The 18,497-nt window shown below is 48.1% G+C and overlaps 6 non-coding genes across 6 annotated transcripts; all 6 read right to left on the bottom strand.

Annotated features, from left to right (window-relative positions):
• Positions 1-941: 941 nt before the first annotated feature.
• Positions 942-1,014, bottom strand: Trnar-acg (transfer RNA arginine (anticodon ACG)). The gene has a single exon. It is a non-coding gene; the product is annotated as a tRNA-Arg (tRNA).
• Positions 1,015-1,091: 77 nt separating this feature from the next.
• On the bottom strand, positions 1,092-1,164 carry Trnar-acg (transfer RNA arginine (anticodon ACG)). The gene has a single exon. It is a non-coding gene; the product is annotated as a tRNA-Arg (tRNA).
• A 5,635-nt stretch (positions 1,165-6,799) lies between these two features.
• Trnar-acg (transfer RNA arginine (anticodon ACG)) lies at positions 6,800-6,873 on the bottom strand. Its single transcript has one exon. It is a non-coding gene; the product is annotated as a tRNA-Arg (tRNA).
• Positions 6,874-12,328: 5,455 nt separating this feature from the next.
• On the bottom strand, positions 12,329-12,401 carry Trnar-acg (transfer RNA arginine (anticodon ACG)). Its single transcript has one exon. It is a non-coding gene; the product is annotated as a tRNA-Arg (tRNA).
• Positions 12,402-12,801: 400 nt separating this feature from the next.
• Positions 12,802-12,874, bottom strand: Trnar-acg (transfer RNA arginine (anticodon ACG)). The gene has a single exon. It is a non-coding gene; the product is annotated as a tRNA-Arg (tRNA).
• A 77-nt stretch (positions 12,875-12,951) lies between these two features.
• Trnar-acg (transfer RNA arginine (anticodon ACG)) lies at positions 12,952-13,024 on the bottom strand. The gene has a single exon. It is a non-coding gene; the product is annotated as a tRNA-Arg (tRNA).
• Positions 13,025-18,497: the final 5,473 nt, after the last annotated feature.

Raw genomic sequence — 18,497 nt, forward strand, 5'->3', positions numbered from 1 at the left:
ATGCTTGAGGTTTGACCTCCCGCCGTTTCTTCGGCATCAGCTTCGTCCACGAGGTGCTCTGACGTGTCATCACCCCTCAAGGATCCTGCAGCACTTGCGTAGCTTTTCGCACATTGGGAGTCCTCATGGCCATACCGTCGGCAAAGCGCACAACGTGGCACCTGGCAGTCTCTGCGTATATGCCCACTAGATTTGCAACGGAGGCAAAGTGGGGCCCTGCCTGGTACAACAATTAGCGCAGGTTCACCGGCCACCTTGATTTGGTGCGGTATGTCGTCGATCTTGAAACCCGGCCCCAACTTCAAGGTAACCGTACGGGTCGTAGAGCCCTTGTCGAGAACGCCATGCGCACGCCACTTTTCCCTTGACACGTCGACCACCTTCCAGTACGGCGATAGCGCGGCACGCACATCCTCGTCAGAAACACCGTGGAGCAGCCAGTGAATCTTGAAGCGAATACCTCGGTCATTAGGGTCGACTATCAGGCACTTGTGTTCTTTAACCTTCACGTCCTTCGCAGCAAGTAGTTTCTCCGTAGCCGCAGCGTCCTTGAGGGTGATAGCCCAGACGTGGTTCATCTGGTATGCCCCTAACGTGATAACGTCGGCCAGCACACCAAGATGAAGCAATGTGTCCCTGAAGTCTTCCACTCTGTAGGGTCTAGCAGTAACGTCAGCATGCATAAACACTGTGTTTTGCACAATTTTTCCTGTTGGCAGGTTCGGCAGAATAACTTGGTAATCTTCAGAAGCAGCAAAAAACCTGTTCCCGCGACCCGCTGGGGCCGCTGATACCGCTCCGACGGAGCGCGACATTCCGTGACCGTATCGCTCGAAAGCCGGAAAAGGAATGCGCCACAAGCCCGGGTTGGCAAGGAAAGCTACTGGAGTACAGGCCTTACTTTCCTTGTCACCCAGGAAACAAAAAATGAAAGCGATAAACGAGCTTGCCAGGATTCGAACCTGGAATCTTCTGATCCGTAGTCAGACGCGTTATCCGTTGCGCCACAAGCCCGGGTTGGCAAGGAAAGCTACTGGAGTACAGGCCATACTTCCCTTGTCACCCAGAAAACAAAAAATGAAACCGATAAACGAGCTTGCCAGGATTCGAACCTGGAATCTTCTGATCCGTAGTCAGACGCGTTATCCGTTGCGCCACAAGCCCGGGTTGGCAAGGAAAGCTACTGGAGTACAGGCCATACTTCCCTTGTCACCCAGGAAACAAAAAATGAAAGCGATAAACGAGCGTGCCAGGATTCGAACCTGGAATCTTCTGATCCGTAGTCAGACGCGTTATCCGTTGCGCCACAAGCTTTTTTTTTTCTTTTTTTTATTTATTGCCGGTCTTTGACAATGTACAGAACAAAATCTCAAAAAGCACAACTACAAAACATATTGGAAAACATGAAAGCCATCAGTCCAACATGGACTGGCGTTGTCGAATTAAAATTCTTTTAATGCTGTCAGAGATTCTATCCTCGACAGCCAATCGGGTACACATTCTTGTGTTTTCTTTATTTCAATGAACCGAGACATACTGTCTCGAAAATAAATACGAGCCGGCCTAGCGTCTGGGTCGCAATGGTACCCAGCCATCCGTGCCCGCCATAAACAGTGGAGGCCATGGAGCATGATTAAATCGTATGGTACCCCGTCCTCATTCTTTATCGCTAGGTACCTGATCCCGTGCGGATTCAACGGAAACTCCTTCTTGATTGTCCGTTTTAGGACGTCCCAGAAGTAGACCCCTTCCCAGCAATGCAAGAACACATGATCTACTGTTTCAGGTTGCTTGCAAATCAAGCAGTGTGAGCCCCATGGTACAAGGAATCCACGTTCTTCCATGAATGTCTTCACTGACAGTGTTCCTGTGTGTAGCTTAAAAAAGAATGTTTTAACGCCAGTAGGCACCTCCATTCTTTTCACCCGTTTCAGAACATCCTGTCCTGTTCCTCCACTGTATACAGCTCTGTACAATGGCACTGGAAATACAATGTCGCATACATCTTTATATAATGTCTTTCTTTTCACGTCAGAAAGATAATCGAAAGAAAAACGCACAGAAAGAAAGCGCACACTATCGACTACTTCTTTAAGATAGCCGCGAATCGCCCCTGGCATACTATTAGTACTAACAATGAGTGCCGGCAAGGCGTCTCTAACCTGAGCTGTAATACCGTACGCAGAAATGGATCACGCACATCTCGAAAAAACAAAAATCTATTGACAAGCTGTCGTACAAAAAGATGCGCCAAGCCCAGCCCCCCTTCCTTCACCCGTCTGAACAGGTTTGTTCGGCTACATCTTTCCCAGCTAGATTCCCAGATAAAAACGGCGAACACTCTATGCAACCTTTGTACATTTACCCTTGAACAAAACAACGTCTGCATGACGTACCACAACTTCGTAATGAAAAACATATTGCATACAGTTGCCTTTGCAAAAATGGACAGGTTGATGCCTTTCCACCTGTCTGCTTTCTCTCTTGTTTCTTTTATTTGGTTCGTCCAGTATTCCTCGCTGTGTTTGTAACTGTCCAAGGGAACACCCAGATACTTGGTAGGGGTTTTCACCCAGCTCACATTAGCAAAGTTGTCTGGGGCCGAAGACCACTCTCCGTGCCACAAACCGAGGGATTTACCCCAGTTCACTTTACTGCCCGTCACATCACAAAACTGTTTCGCAACGCGTATTGTTTCCGTTACACTTTCTCTGCTTGTACAACACACGGCGATATCATCTGCATATGCCAGGAGCTTGACTTCTGTGGCTGCCAAGCTATAACCGCGTATATGAGCATTCTCTATTATCGCCAAACACATCGTTTCTATGTAAATAGCAAACAAAAGAGGACTGAGGGGGCAGCCTTGACGCACAGAACGCATGACGTTAATGGGGGCCCCCAATGATTTATTGACAATTAAGCGTGTTGTGCAGTTCTGATACGCCAACGCCACTCCCTCAGTGATAATGGCACCCACATTAATGTGTTCCAGAATGGCAAACAAAATATCATGAGACACACAGTCAAACGCTTTCTCGAGGTCAAGCTGGAGCACTGCGACGCCGTCGTAAGTGATGTCACAGCACTCGAGCACGCACCGCATCGTGTGAATATTCGAAAAAATTGACCTCCCTTTGATCCCACACGTTTGGTGGTCTGCAACTATTTCTTTGATGACGCTTTGAAGTCTGGCTGCCAAAACCTTCATGAAAATCTTATAGTCGACATTGGTTAAAGATATCGGCCTATAAGATGTCACGAGCCTAAGTTTCTCCGCTTTGTCACTCTTAGGTATCAAGATGGTATGCGCTTTACCAAAAGAAGGCGGCAAAGCTTTGTTCACATACGCAGCGTTAAACAGGTCTGTTAACAGGGGCGACAGTTCTTTCTTGAAGGCTTTATAAAAACACGCGCTCAGACCGTCAGGTCCGGGTGATTTGCCATTGTTCAAATCATGTATTGCTTTTTCGACTTCGTGTTCTCTTATACTGCCTTCTAATAGGTCCTTCGTGTCGTCACTTAATCGCGGCATGCGACTGAGAAAGACCCTTTTGAACTCATCTACATTGGCTTCTTGATATGCAAACAGTGACTGGTAATACTCTAAAAACGCTCGGCCTATGCTCTTATTATCGTCGACGAGCGTGCCATTCCACGAGATCTTATCGACATGATTACGTCGACCATGAGCTTTTTCAAGTCCAAGCGCCCTTTTGGTGGGCGTCTCCCCCGCGACTAATGCGTTTGCTCTTGCACGCACAATCGCCCCTTGATAGCGTTCTTTGTCCAACTGTTCGATTTTTTCTTTGATGGTTCGCATATCTTGCTTATACGCCCCTGGCTCTTCGCACTCCAGCGCTATCAGCTGATTAAGTATATTTCGTAAATCTCGTTCTTTCATTTCCCTCTCAAACTTTAAGCAGCTCGATCTTTCTATTGCTTTCATTTTTACCTTCTGTTTGAACCCTTCCCATTTCTCTGCTATTGTTTCAATACATTCATCGCTTACTTCCATAACGGCCTCATGAATTGCGTCTACAAATGGCGCGTCTTTTAGTAGTAAGGCATTCATTTTCCATTGGTCCCAGTTAAAAGATTGACTCTTCTTCTTCATTCCTATGGTACACATCACCAAGCAGTGATCTGAGAACGACACAGGTGCAACAGAATAACTGTGGCACTTTGAATCATGTCCTGTGACATGTACAAGCGGTCTAACCGCGCATGGCTACTGCCTTGAATCGCGTAAACATCACTTCCCGCTCCCCCTCAAGTCTCTCACATACATCGTCTAGTTCACTATCACTAATCAACTTAGAAAGTATGTGACTGCTTTTATCGCGGATACCAGCATTATTGGATCTATCTCGAGCACTCAAAACACAGTTGAAATCCCCCAACAAAAGCATGCACTTTTCACTGCTAATAAACTGAAAAAGTTTCGAAAAAAATAAAGCACGTTCTTCTACACCATTTGGCGCATATATGCATATAACTCGAAATTGAACTTCACAAAAAACAAAATCGCAAAATACGATCCTTCCGGATTGACATGAAAACACACTTTGTACTGCAAGGTTTGGCAACTTCTTAACAAACAGGACGCATCCGGCGGACGTCCCTACCGCGTGGCTCACGACCGCATAATATCTAGTCGTGAAACGCCGCACCATGCTCCCGGTCTCCTCCTCCCCGTCTACCTTGGTCTCCTGGACAGCTAAAACATCTATGTCGTGGTCAGTGACCAACCGTAGGACTTGATTTTGCCTACGGCTAGCCGCCAAGCCTCTCACGTTTAGTGTGGCAATACTCAGTGTTGGTTCAGGAGCCATGCTGTGCTAAAGAATGAGGTAGGCCCGGAGCATGGTGCTTACCTTTCACGACTAGCCGTCGGCTAGCCGCCTCCGGAGCCGCCCGGCTTCCCGGCGTTGTTGATGGTGTGCTGCGCTTTGTCCCCAGGCCTTCTCTCGGGCGGAACATTCGGTTTGGGTTTGAAACCCGCACGCCTCCCAAGAGGCGCTTTCGTCGGCGGCCCGTCCCCGGTGCTGGATGCTGCGTTGTCCTGGTCTCCGGCGTCGTCTCGGGGGCGCTTGAAGGTTGCACCGAGACTAGCAGCCCGGTCCCCGTCGTTGGCAGCCTCGCTCTGTTCCATTTCTGATTCATCGTCATCGCTTTCGCCTTCACTTGCACCTTCATTTGCAAGGACAGCTTCCGTGTCGACCCGTGCCGGCCCAGTCACTTGCTCAGCAGCTTCGACCACCTTGGCTTCAGCGCCCTCCGGCACTGTCACGGTACTTGTCTTCGCTGGCGGCACTTGGTCTCCGGCTCCCTTAGCGGCGTCTTCAGCCTCGACTGCGTCCATCAGCTGTTCGGCTGCCGCTTCGCTCACTGCTGGGCCTGTAGCTGTAGCGTAGGTCTTCACGCAGTCGGCTTCGACGTGCCCAAAACGTCTGCAACGGGAGCAGCGCGGCACCTTACACTCTCGCCGGACGTGCCCAGTGCCCTGGCAGCGCAAGCACTGCATAGGCCGCCCGGGAACGACCACCAAAGCGAGCTCTCCGCCGACGCGGACCTGATGAGGAAGGTCCTCTACTTTGAGACCGCTCTTGAGCTTGAGCAGCACGGTCCTGGTGGTTGACGTCTTGTCCCCCATGCCTTGGACGCGCTACCTCTCCCGGCTTACCTCCTCCACCTTCCGGAAAGCCGCGAACGCCGTCCAAATGTCCTCGTCGGCCACGCCGTACAGTAGCCAGTGCAGCCTAAGCTTCACCTGCTGGTCCTGCGGGTCGACGATGACGCACCGTCGTCCCTTCACCTGCAGTTCCTTCAGTGCCACCAGTCGTTTTGTGGCGGTCGCATCCTTGAGGGTTACCGCCCAGACGTGGTTAATCTGGTACGCCCCTATGCATAGCACCTCAGGCATCAAGCCTGTCGGAAGCAGGGCGTCCCTGAAATCCTCCACCTTGTAGGGTCTGGCACGCACATCACCGTGCAAAAACACGGTATTAATCGCCACTCGTCCTTGGGGCAGTTGAGGCAGAATAAACGGGTATTCGTTATCGTTGTCATTGGTCCTGTTACCGCGGCCAAAAGTGACCGCTGTCGCTGCCCTTGAAGAGGCCATGATCCCACGAACCGTCACGCTCGGTGGCCGGAAGCAGAATGAAGCTTTTTTTTTCTTTATTGCCTTTTGCAAAATACAGACAGAATTTCGACACTTCACAATTGGTAAAAGTGCCCACCAGTCTTTGGTGTGCACGAGATTTTAAAACCGCCTAAGGTTCGCAAGCTCGTTTAACACACTAAACCATTCTGGCTTTTCGTTTTGCGCATCGAACACTTCTTTTATGTAACAGACACTTTCAATAAAATATTCACGAGTACTTCGAACATTTATGTCAGCGTGTCTAACAGCCATTCGGGTGCGCCACAGGCTGTGCAACCCTAATAGCATAAACATGTCGTATGGCACTCCTTCATTTTCCGTCGGGAGAAAACGGATGCCATAGGGTGTTATGGGCAAGTCTTTCTTTATAGTTCGCTGCATGACGTCCCAGTGGAAAACGGCGTCCCAGCAGTCTATGAATACGTGTTCAATTGTCTCTTCCTTGTGGCATAGTAAACAATCCACAGACCAGGGGATAAAAATACCTCTTTCCTGAAGCCACGGTTTTACAGGTAGTGTATTGGAATGCAGCTGAAAACCGTTGCACCACAAGCCCGGGTTGGCAAGGGAAGCTACTGGAGTACAGGCCATACTTCCCTTGTCACCAGGAAACAAAAATGAAGCGATAAACGAGCTTGCCAGGATTCGAACCTGGAATCTTCTGGATCCGTAGTCAGACGCGTTATCCGTTGCGCCACAAGCCCGGGTGGCAAGGAAAGCTACGGATTACAGGCCATAATTCCTGTCACCCAGGAAACAAAACATGAAAAGCGGAGAACCGAGCTTGCCAGGATTCGAACCTGGAATCTTCTGATCCGTATAGTTAAGAACGCGTTATCAGTGGCGCCACACAAGCCCGATTTTTTTCTTCTTTATTGCCTTGCAGTTGAATTGCCATGCTGAATACATTGTTAAAAAAGAGAGTCATGCAGCTTAGCTTATGCTGACTCGTTGCATTAAAATCGTTTCAATTTCACCAACTCATCGAACAGTGGCAACCAGTCCGGTGGTTCTTTGTGCGCTTTGTAGACTTCACGCATGTAGGCGACACTTTCGATAAAGTTTTCTCGAACAGAATGGACATCCACATCAGCATGGCGTACAGACATTCTTGTGCACCATATACTATGGAGGCTTATTAGCATAATAAGGTCATATGGAACATTATTAGTTTCTGTGTCTAAGTACCTGATACCACGTGGAGTTATTGGTAATTCTTTCTTTAAGGTTCGTTGTAAGATGTCCCAATGAAAAAAAGGGTCCCAACAATCAATGAAGACATGGTCGACAGTCTCTGGTTTCTTACACAGTAAGCAATTGGTAGTCCAAGGCACAAATAAACCCTTGTCTGCCAGCCACGTCTTCACGGGTAGGGTATTTGTGTGGAGTTTAAAGAAGAATGATTTTACTGATGGTTTCACAGGCATTCTTTTGACTCTTTTTAGAACATCATCTCCTGAGCCTCCAGAGTATGCTATCCTGTACAATGGAACTGGCATTAATAAGTCTAACATATCATGATACAATTTCTTTCTTTTAACTGAACTTAAGTATTCTAGCGAGAAACGAACACTCAGCATACGGAAGGATGACACTACTTCCCGAAGGAAGCCTTTCACTGGACGGGATTCAGTATACGAACACGAAACAAGAAAGTCAGGTAAAAGATTACTTAATCGCACTTGTATCATGGTGCGCAAAAAAGGATCACTCTGGTTTCGCAAGAACATAAACCGCGATACAATCTGTCGTACAAATAGATGTGACAGTCCGAGACCACCACTGCGAACCGATCTAAACAGATTAGTGCGGCTGCAGCGTTCCCAAGTTGAGTTCCAAATGAACACGGCAAACACTCTATGCAGCTTCTGTACATTCGCTCTCGACATGAATAGCGCTTGTAATATGTACCAAATTTTAGCAACCAGGAAAATGTTACACACGGTGGAGCGCGCGAACATTGATAGGTTACGTCCTTGCCACGCAAGCGCTTTTTCCTTCACCATCTGTGTTTCTTGTTCCCAGAACGTAGTACTGTCATTATAATGTTCGAGTGGCACCCCTAGATATTTTGCAGGCATGGTCACCCACTGGATGTTTGCGAAAGTGCATGGTGGGCTTTTCCACGCGCCATGCCAAAACCCGATGCACTTGTCCCAGTTAATAGCACTTCCTGTTTTTTCGCAGTAAGACTTCGCTACAGTTACCACTTCGCTGATACTGTCATAGTCATCACAAAACACTGCTAGATCGTCTGCGTAAGATAGTACTTTCACCTCGCTTTGCTGTAATTTGAAACCTCGTATTTTCTCGTTTTCTCTAACGGCTAGGCAAAAGGGTTCCAGGTATATCGCGAATAGCAATGGCGAGATTGGACACCCTTGTTTCAGAGACGAACAGACATTGACACTTCTTGTGAGAGACTTGTTGATAATCAACCGTGTGCTGCATTCTTTGTAGACCATTTTTAAGCCATCTATAATCATGGATCCTAGGTTCGTGTATTCTAAAATCTCGAAGAGAATATCATGAGACACACGGTCGAATGCCTTCTGCAGGTCTAGCTGCAACATTGCAACTCGACCCTCGAAAGCATCGACGCATTCTAGAACGCTCCTAGCGATGTGTACGTTAGTGGTTATTGTGCGCCCTTTAATCCCACACGTTTGGTGGGCTCCAACTAAATGTTTAATTACGCTCTGTAACCTTCTTGCTAATATTTTCATAAATATTTTATAGTCAGTGTTCGCGAGGCTAATGGGACGGTACGATGCAACGTACAAGCGCTTTACTGGATCATCAGATTTGGGGATCAGGACCATCTGAGTTGTTCGGAAAGACGGGGGTATACGGTTGTTTTCATATGACAGCGCTAAAAATTGCTTCATAATCGGAGCTATTTCTGCCTTAAATGCTTTGTAGAAGGCAGCGCTTAAGCCGTCCGGCCCAGGCGCCTTTCCTGAGCCTAGTTCTTCTATAGCTGCTTCAACTTCACTCACACTTATAAGGGGCTTCGAGGTCTTTTTTAACGCTTTCTTCCAACTGTGGCATTAAGTGCAAGAACTGGCCTATGAAACCACCCAGATCAGTTTTTCTTTTGCTAAACAGGTCATCATAATGTTCAACAAATGCTTGTTCAATGATCGTGATGTCACTCGTGACTTCATCTTTGTAGCATATCTGATTGATATCACTTCGGCGAGCGTAAGCTTTCTCGTCGCTAAGCGCGCGTTTATTCGGTGTTTCCCCTTGCCACAGTTTTTCTGCACGGGATCTTATCATGGCTCCGCGATACTTTTCTGTGTCGATTGTTTCTAACTGGCTTTTTACTTGCTTTATTTCCTTCATGACATGGCCAGGTTCTGTGCTTTCTACTTTAAGTAGGAAATCGAGTTTGCTCCTTAGGGCCTTTTCCTTCTGTTTTTCTTCTTGTTTCAGCTTAGTAGCTCTTTCTATAGCACCTAGCTTGACTTCATTTTAAAATTTTCCCACATGCCTACTACATATTTCTGATCGGCTGCAATCAATCGTCCAAGTTTTCCCTTAACATCATTTACGAAACTGTCATCATTGAGTAATTTATCGTTAAATTTCCACAAGTCCCACGAGAAATTTGTTTTTCGTTCTTTTGTTCCTATTGTGAAGGCAACCAAACTGTGGTCGCTAAAAGAGACTTGCTTGTTCACGTAGGCTTTACATAACGGTACTAGTTCCAGTGATACACACACTCTATCCAACCTAGCGTGACTTAGTCCTTGGAAATGTGTAAACCGCGGAACACTGTAATCGTACAACACATAGCCGACGTCTTCCAGGTTGTATTCGCTAACAAGTTTGCTCAATAGCAACGCACTATGGTCATTCACAGGCAAATTTTTGACACGGTCCTCTGGAAAACACACACAGTTGAAATCACCTAGTAAAAGCAGAAGCCTATCGGTTTTTAAATAAACCTCAACTCGCTCAAAAAAGGACTCCCTCTCGTGCTGTCTATTAGGTGCGTAAATACAAACAACTCGCCAGGAAATTTCACTGAGCACAAAATCGACAACAATCAGGCGTCCTGTTTCACACACTGTCATTGCTTCCACAGATGCGTTTAAGCTGTTGCGCAAAAAAATAGCACAACCCCCCGATGTGCCGGCCGCATGACAAACGCATACACTGTAACGCGGAACGAAAGGTTGCACCATGCGATCCGTTTGCTCTTGACTCGATATCTTGGTCTCCTGTACTGCAATTATATCGAGATCATTTTCCAGAAACATACGACTCAGTTGGTATTGCCGTCGCCTTGCGCTTAGTCCTCGGACGTTAAGCGTGGCAACACGGATCGCTGTGTTAAGTTTAGCTGCCATTATGATCAAGAACAAACGGGTCGCATAGCGCTTACCTTGATCGACCCATTCACTATGTAGCACGTGGCTCCGCCGGACAAGCTGGCGGCATCACACGTAGAAGCCGTGGGAAGGTTGCAAGACCCAATCGAAGCCGCTACGGGGGCGGCCCCGTCTCGGGTCTCCGCTCAACTTGGACGTTGGGCCTCGGCTTGAATGACGTACGTCGCAGCTGAGCCGCCTTTGTGGGCGGCTCGCTGCATGTCGTCGCTCCAGAGGTCCCAGATGCGCCGAGCGTTTCCTCGTGAGCCCGCTTCGCAGGCGTGTTAGTGGCTGCTGCCATGTCGACGTCGGTCGTGGCAGGCGTAGTAGACGTTTCGGGACATGTAGTGGCAGGCGACGGCTTCGGGGCGTCCCTCTGTTTTGTCTCGACGCTCTCGTTTTCAGTCACGGCGTTTTCATTCTTTTCCGGAGAAACATCCTCGACGTCAGGTTTCTTGTCTAGACCCAAGTTTTTAAAGTGAAGAGGCGGCTTTTCCGTGACTGCATTGCCAGCATTGTCGCTTGTAGCAGGTGAAATGCCTTCAACTTCAACCTCATCCATGAGGTGTTCAGCCACTTCGTCGGCTCTCCTCGTTGGTCCTGCAACGACAGCGTACGTCTTGACGCACTGAGAACGATCATGGCCGAAGCGTCGGCAGACCTCGCAGCGTGGAACACGACAGTCCCGGCGAATATGACCGGTTGTATGGCACCGCAGGCAAAGGGGGGCGCGGCCGGGAATGACGGCAAGGACGAGCTCCCCTGCTATACGTAGCTGGTGCGGAATATCGTCGACTGTAATTCCCGCTTTCAGCTGCAGCGTCACCGACCTCGTCGTTGAGCCCTTGTCCAATATACCTTGAACACGCCACCGTTCTTTCGCCGCGTCTGTCACCTTTCCATATGGGGCAAGAGCTTGTCGTATGTCTTCGTCTGACACACTTGGCAGCAACCAGTGTAGCTTCATGCGGACACCTTGGTTGTTGGGGTCAACGACAATGCAGCGTCGTTCTTTGACGATGATTGTCCCGGCATCAAGCAGTTTCTTAGTAGCTTCCGCCGTCTTCATCATGACCGCCCAGACGTGGTTCATCTGGTACGCCCCCAAAGCAACTACTTCGGGAGCAGTTCCAGACGAGCCAGAGCGTCACGGAAATCCTCAACTTTGTACGGTCTTCCACGGACGTCCGCGCTGTAGAAAAACAGTATTAAGGACGATTCGTCCGGTAGGCAAGTGCGGCAAAATTACCTGATAGTCGTCGTCGTCAAAAACAACATTCCTGTTACGCGGCCGTTCAAGGCCGCCAACACAAGCAAAAACACGTCTTCCCTCGGAGCACACGGAATAAACACTTTTCCAGTCACTACGGGGCCCGACGTGGATTCACGTACCAGAAGGACTGCGCCGCAAGCCCGAATCCGGAAGGAAAGCTCTGGAGTACAGCCATACTTCCCTTTCGCCCAGGCAAAAAATAATGAGCGAGAAACGAGCTTGCCAGGATTCGAACCTGGAATCTTGATCCGTAGTCAACGCGTTATCCGTTGCGCCGCAAGCCGAATCCGAAGGAAGCTATGGAGTACAGCCCATACTTCCCTTTCGCACAGGCAAAAAATAATGAAAGCAGAGAAACGAGCTTGCCAGGATTCGAACCTGGAATCTTCTGATCCGTAGTCAGAACGCGTTATCCGTTGCGCCACAAGCCGAATCCGGAGGAAAGGCTACTGGAGTACAGCCCATACTTCCCTTTTCGCCCAGGCAAAAAATAATGAAAGCGAGAAACGAGCTTGCCAGGATTCCAACCTGGAATATTCTGATCCGTAGTCAGACGCGTTATCCGTTGCGCCACAAGCCCGAATCCGGAAGGAAAGCTACTGGAGTACAGCCCATACTTCCCTTTTCGCCCAGGCAAAAAAATAATGAAAGCGAGAAACGACCTTGCCAGGATTCGAACCTGGAATCTTCTGATCCGTAGTCAGACGCGTTAAGCCCTAACCAGACGTACGCGTTGGAACGCGTCCGCAGGCGCCGTGCGCCTGAGAGAGATTGTGGTTGTGAAGAGGAAGAAAATAGCGCCTCTTCCTCCTCACAACCACAATCTCTCTCAGCGCACGGCGCCTGCGGACGCGTTCCAACGCGTACGTATGGTTGGGGCTTTATCCGTTTGCGCCACAAGCCCGAATCCGGAAGGAAAGCTACTGGAGTACAGCCCATACTCCCTTTTCGCCCAGGCAAAAAATAATGAAAGCGAGAAACGAGCTTGCCAGGATTCGAACCTGGAATCTTCTGATCCGTAGTCAGACGCGTTATCCGTTGCGCCACAAGCCCGAATCCGAAAGGAAAGCTACTGGAGTACAGCCCATACTTCCCTTTTCGCCCAGGCAAAAAATAATGAAAGCGAGAAACGAGCTTGCCAGGATTCGAACCTGGAATCTTCTGATCCGTAGTCAGACGCGTTATCCGTTGCGCCACAAGCCCGATTTTTAACACGAAAGTGTTTTATGCCGGGGTCCACCAAGACTTCAACATACACGAACATAATACAAAGAAAGAAACCAGAAGAAAAAGTTCCACAAACATGCAAATATTGGAAATCGAACCCACGACCTCTCGGTCCGCGACGATAGATCGCCGAGCGTTTAACCCATTGCGCCACAACGCATTTGCAGAGAGCTACACAGACGCGCCTTATATATCTAACACTCCTCCGTGTACCCGCGCTCTTGCTCGGGCGGTGCCGCCGCCTACGAGCAGAAAAGAGAAGTACTGCATTATGACACTAACGCGCACCGACAGTGAACGCTTCGGTGGTCTCAGCACTACGACGCCTCGATGCCAGCATTCGAAGGGACGCTGGCATCAAGAAGCACTACCAACGCGTTCTCGCAGAAGCACTACTAGGAGGCGTTCACCGTACTCAGCACAGCGGAGCGTGGCCTCCGCAATTAGCTCTGAAAATGTTTCTGAAGTTGATCGCGGAGGCTGCAATTACGACGCGCTGTACGCGCTGATTTGACTCGGTGACGATTCAGTTACGTGCTTTGTCTTGCGCGTTGTATTAGTGTGTCAGTTACGTGCTTCGTCTTTCGCGTTGTGCTAGCGTGTGCAGCGTAGTGCAGCTTCCATATGCACGACGGTTGCTCATGGTCATCGACGTTGGTAGTCGTGATGAGGAGACGTGCCACCAGGCGTCAGCGTGGGTGCATCAACGCCTAAGGGCGCTTTAGCCACAAAACACCAATAGACATTATATATCAATGTGCAATAAACATTACACTACTTCTGTGAAGACACGTTTCACTTTCGTGTTCTATACCGATTCCCTATATAAGAGGATCAACCACATTTTTTTTATCGCTTGAAGGTACATCATGTACAAAGCACAACAGAAGGACAAACACTGTACAGAAATAATGACAAGGAATAATGTTACAATAACGTCAAGCACACTTTGCTTGGCGTGGGATGATTAAAAGTGCTTTAATGAGATGAGGTCATTGAGAACGGGTAACCATTCCGGCGGATCTTCGCCTGCACAATATACATCCCTCGTGTATGCTATACTTTCTATAAAGTATTCCCTAGCTGGGCGTGCGTTTACATCCGCATGCCTCACTGCCATACGCGTCTTCCATATTGCGTGCATGCTCAACAACATAAACATAGCATACGGTATGTCACTTTCACACTGAACCGGCAAAAAACGAATTCCGTATGGCGTTATAGGGAGATCTTTCTTTAATGTTCGCTGCAGGATGTCCCAGTGAAATACAGCATCCCAACAGTCCAAAAAGATGTGATCTATACTCTCCGGCTTACGGCATAAAAGACAATTAATACTCCAAGGAACAAATAGTCCCTTTTCCTGCAACCATGGTTTCACTGGCAGTGTACCCGTGTGTAGTTGAAAAAAAAAGGTCTTGGCTGATGGGCGTACTGGCATTCGTTTGATTCGCTTAAAAACATCTTTTCCGTGTCCGATTCCATACATCGTTCGATACATGGGTACTGGCATCATTACGTCGATAAGATCTTTATAGAGCCGCTTTTTTTTTTTTTTACTGCGCACAAGTACTGCAGAGAAAAACGAACTTTTAGTATATTGAACGCCAACACTACTTCGCGTAGATAACCACGTATACCAGTACGCCCTGCAGAAGAAGAAGATACTATGAACTCTGGTAAATAACAGCATAATCTCACTTGTAACATAGTGCGCAAGAATGGATGACTCTGATCGCGCAAGAAAATAAACCATGACACAATCTGCCTTAAAAACAAATGGGCCAATCCCAGCCCACCAGCTTTCACTGGTCGAAAAAGATCTGTACGACTCGTACGTTCCCATTGGGAGCCCAAAACAAAAGTGGAAAAGACTCTGTGTATCTTCTGAATGTTTAACCTATTCATGCACAGCACCTGAAGCACGTACCAAACTTTCGCCGCTAAGAACATATTGCAGACTGTTGACCGTGTGAATATCGAGAAGTTTTTTCCTCCCCACTTATTTGTTTTCTCCTTCAACACTTCTGTTTCATCCTTCCAGTATTCAATGGGATCTTTATATCGCTCCAGTGGCACACCGAGATACTTGGTCGGCACGGTCCGCCATCTGACATTTTCATAGAAGTCTGGCATTGCCTCCCAGGTGCCATGCCATAAACCTACACACTTATCCCAATTTATTGCACTACCGGACCATATGCAGTACTTGTCGGCTACTTTCACAGCTTCGCTAATACTTTCCCTATCTTCACAAAAAACGGCAATATCATCAGCATAAGACAAAAATTTGATCTCCGCCATCATAAGCTTAAAACCTCGTACTTTGTTATTGTAAATTATGCTCAAACAAAAAGGCTCTAAATAAATAGCAAACAACAATGGTGAATTTGGACACCCTTGACGGACGCTCCTGGCAATTTGAAAACGTTGGGTGACTTCTTTGTTAATTACAATGTTAGCCTCACAATTTCTATACGACATTTTCACACCATCTAAGACAACATTCCCGACATTTACGTGTTCCAATACGGAAAAAAGTACGTCGTGAACAACACGATCAAAAGCCTTCTCGAGATCTAGTTGTAACATCGCGACTTGTCTGTCCCATGCATCACAGCATTCGAGGATGCTCCTTGCTGTGTGAATGTTCGTTCCTATTGTTCGGCCCTTTATGCCGCACGTTTGGTGAGGACCTACGATTAACTTTATTACAGTCTGCAATCTCTTTGCTAGCACCTTCATGAACACCTTGTAATCGACATTAGTGAGGCTTATAGGACGGTAAGCACTCACAGATAAAAGCTTCACTGGATCGTCACTTTTTGGTATCAGTACAATATGCGACCTTCTAAAGGATGGTGGTGCTTCGTTTATTTCGTACGCCTCAGTGAAGAGCTGAAAAAGAGCCCTCGAGAGTTCATGCTTAAATGCCTTGTAAAAAGCAGCCCCAAGTCCATCTGGACCAGGCGTTTTACCTTCACTTAAATCATCTATTGCTCTTTCTATTTCAATTAAGCTAATTGGCATTTCAAGGCGTGACCTGGTTTCGTTATCTAAAGTGGGCATCAGCGACAAGAATTCACTGTCTAAAGAGGCCTCGCTTTTACCGCTGCTTCCAAGCAATCCTTTGTAATAATCTACAAACGCTTGTTGTATCTTTAGTTTGCCCCTTGTAGTCTCCTCGCCGTATTTTATCTGTTTTATTTCCTTACGTGAAGCATACCGAGTCTCTTCGCTCATGGATCGTTTCGTCGGTGTTTCGCCAAGCCAGAGATGTTCTGCGCGTGCGCGTATAACTGCGCCTCTGTATTTTTCTGTATCCATTATCTCGAGCTGATTCTTTATTTTTCTTATTTCGTCAGAGAAACTGCCTGGCTGCGCACTCTCGACTGACAACAAGAATTCCAACTGACACTGTAGTTCCTTTTCTTTTCTTTTTTCATTGCGGCGTAATGTTGAAGATCGCTCGATAGCTGTAATTTTAACTTCTTCCTTAAACCGCTCCCAGGCTTCAACGAATCTCCCCGACTCTAACAAGTGTAATTTTTCTATAAGTACTTTTACTTCGTCAACAAAAACTGTATCGTTAAGTAATTTGTTGTTGAATTTCCATAATTTCCACGAAAAACGTGACCTAATGTTTTTTACTCCTATTGAAAACATAACGACGCTGTGGTCGCTAAACGATACCGGTTTAACATCATAACTGTTGCAAAGTGGTACGAGCACATCTGACACGTATACTCTGTCTAAACGGGAGTGGCAATCACGTTGGAAATGGGTATAGACAGGACCACATCCATTTTGCAGTACATTTCCAACATCCTCTACGCACTCTTGCAAAATCGTAGATAAGAACAAAGCACTTTGATCCCGAACAGGCAATCCCCTGTTCCTATCTTCCTTTAGGCACACGCAGTTAAAATCACCCAGCAACACCACGTTCTTTTCACATTTTAAATATGGTTCAACACTTGCAAAAAACCTATGTCGATCTTTAACATTATTTGGTGCATATACACAGATGATGCGCCATTTCTGAAACAAAAACAGAAAATCGCAAATGACAAGTCGGCCGTCTTCACTACTATAAACATATTCTTCCACAACACCTAAAGAATTTCGCAAGAATATCGCACAGCCTCCAGAGGTGCCAACTGAATGACACGCGCAAACATTGTAAGAAGACCTAAAAGGTTCGACCATGCGATCCGTTTGCTCCTGACTTTCGACCTTCGTCTCCTGAACTGCTATCAAATCAAGGTCATACTCTCGGAACAGACGACTGACCTGGTATTGCTTTCGTCTAGACCGTAGGCCACAAACGTTGAAAGTGGCTACGCGTAACGCTCTTCTAGTTTGCGAAGTCTGCGTGCATGTTGGAACGGACCGCATGGTTCTTACCTCACACATAGACCCGGCGTTGACTGCAGCCGCCGCTGAGAGACTTGCGGGTATACACGTACACGGCGTGCACCCGCCACACCCTTCACATAATGCAGAAGCCATACTAGCCGTGTCCTTTTAGGTCTATAGTTTCGCGGCCCCTAGTTGAAGCACAACCCTCGGTGCTACGAAGGTGGCTTCGCCGGCGGTCGGGTGCCCGCGCTGACGTTAGGCTTGGGCTTGGTGGTGAGTCGCCGGCCCGAGGCCACTTTCGCCGCCGGCTCCCCTCCGGGCTCCGCGCCTTGTCTGTCGCAGTCACCTGCGACATCCTCAATCGGTCGCTTTGCAGGTGCGCCACTGACACCTGTACTCCCGACGTCCATGTCTTCCAGCTGGCTGTTCGACGCGTCGGAAAATTTTTCCTCGTCGTCATTTTCGTCCACCGGTGCTTCGTTGTCAGCCTTGGGTGTTTCATAAAGACGCCTGACTTCTTCCTCGTGGACCGCTCGGTTTTGTTTTTCCGTCGGTGTTTTCGAGAGGGGCGTGTACACGGGACCCCCTCTTCCGCTGCTGGCTGCTTCTTCGGCGTCAACTTGGTCCATTGTGTGCTCCGCGACACGGTCGCTTGTCACAGGGCCTGCCACACTGGCGTATGTCTGAGCGCACTCGTTGTCTTCATGACCAAAGCGCCTGCATTTACTACACCGGGGTATGCGACAGTCGCGTCGGATGTGCCCCGTTCGACGACATCGCAAGCACAGTGGCGCACGCCCGGGCACAATCAAGAGCGTGTTGATACCACCCACTCGAAGCTGGTGTGGCAGATCCTCGATAGTCACTCCGGTTTTGAGTTCCAGAGTTACGGTGCGAGTAGATGTTCCCTTGTCCGTGATACCATTGACGCGCCAACGCTCCTTTGATACTTCAGTCACCTTCCCATAAGCCGCAAACGCGGTGCGCACATCTTCATCTGGTACGTAATGCAAAAGCCAATGAAGCTTTAGCCTGACGTCCTGCTTGTTTGGGTCAATAACGAGGCATCGCCTTTCCTTTAACTTGA

The sequence above is a fragment of the Dermacentor silvarum genome, chromosome 7 (assembly GCF_013339745.2).
Source record: "Dermacentor silvarum isolate Dsil-2018 chromosome 7, BIME_Dsil_1.4, whole genome shotgun sequence".
Taxonomy (NCBI): Eukaryota; Metazoa; Arthropoda; class Arachnida; order Ixodida; family Ixodidae; genus Dermacentor; species Dermacentor silvarum.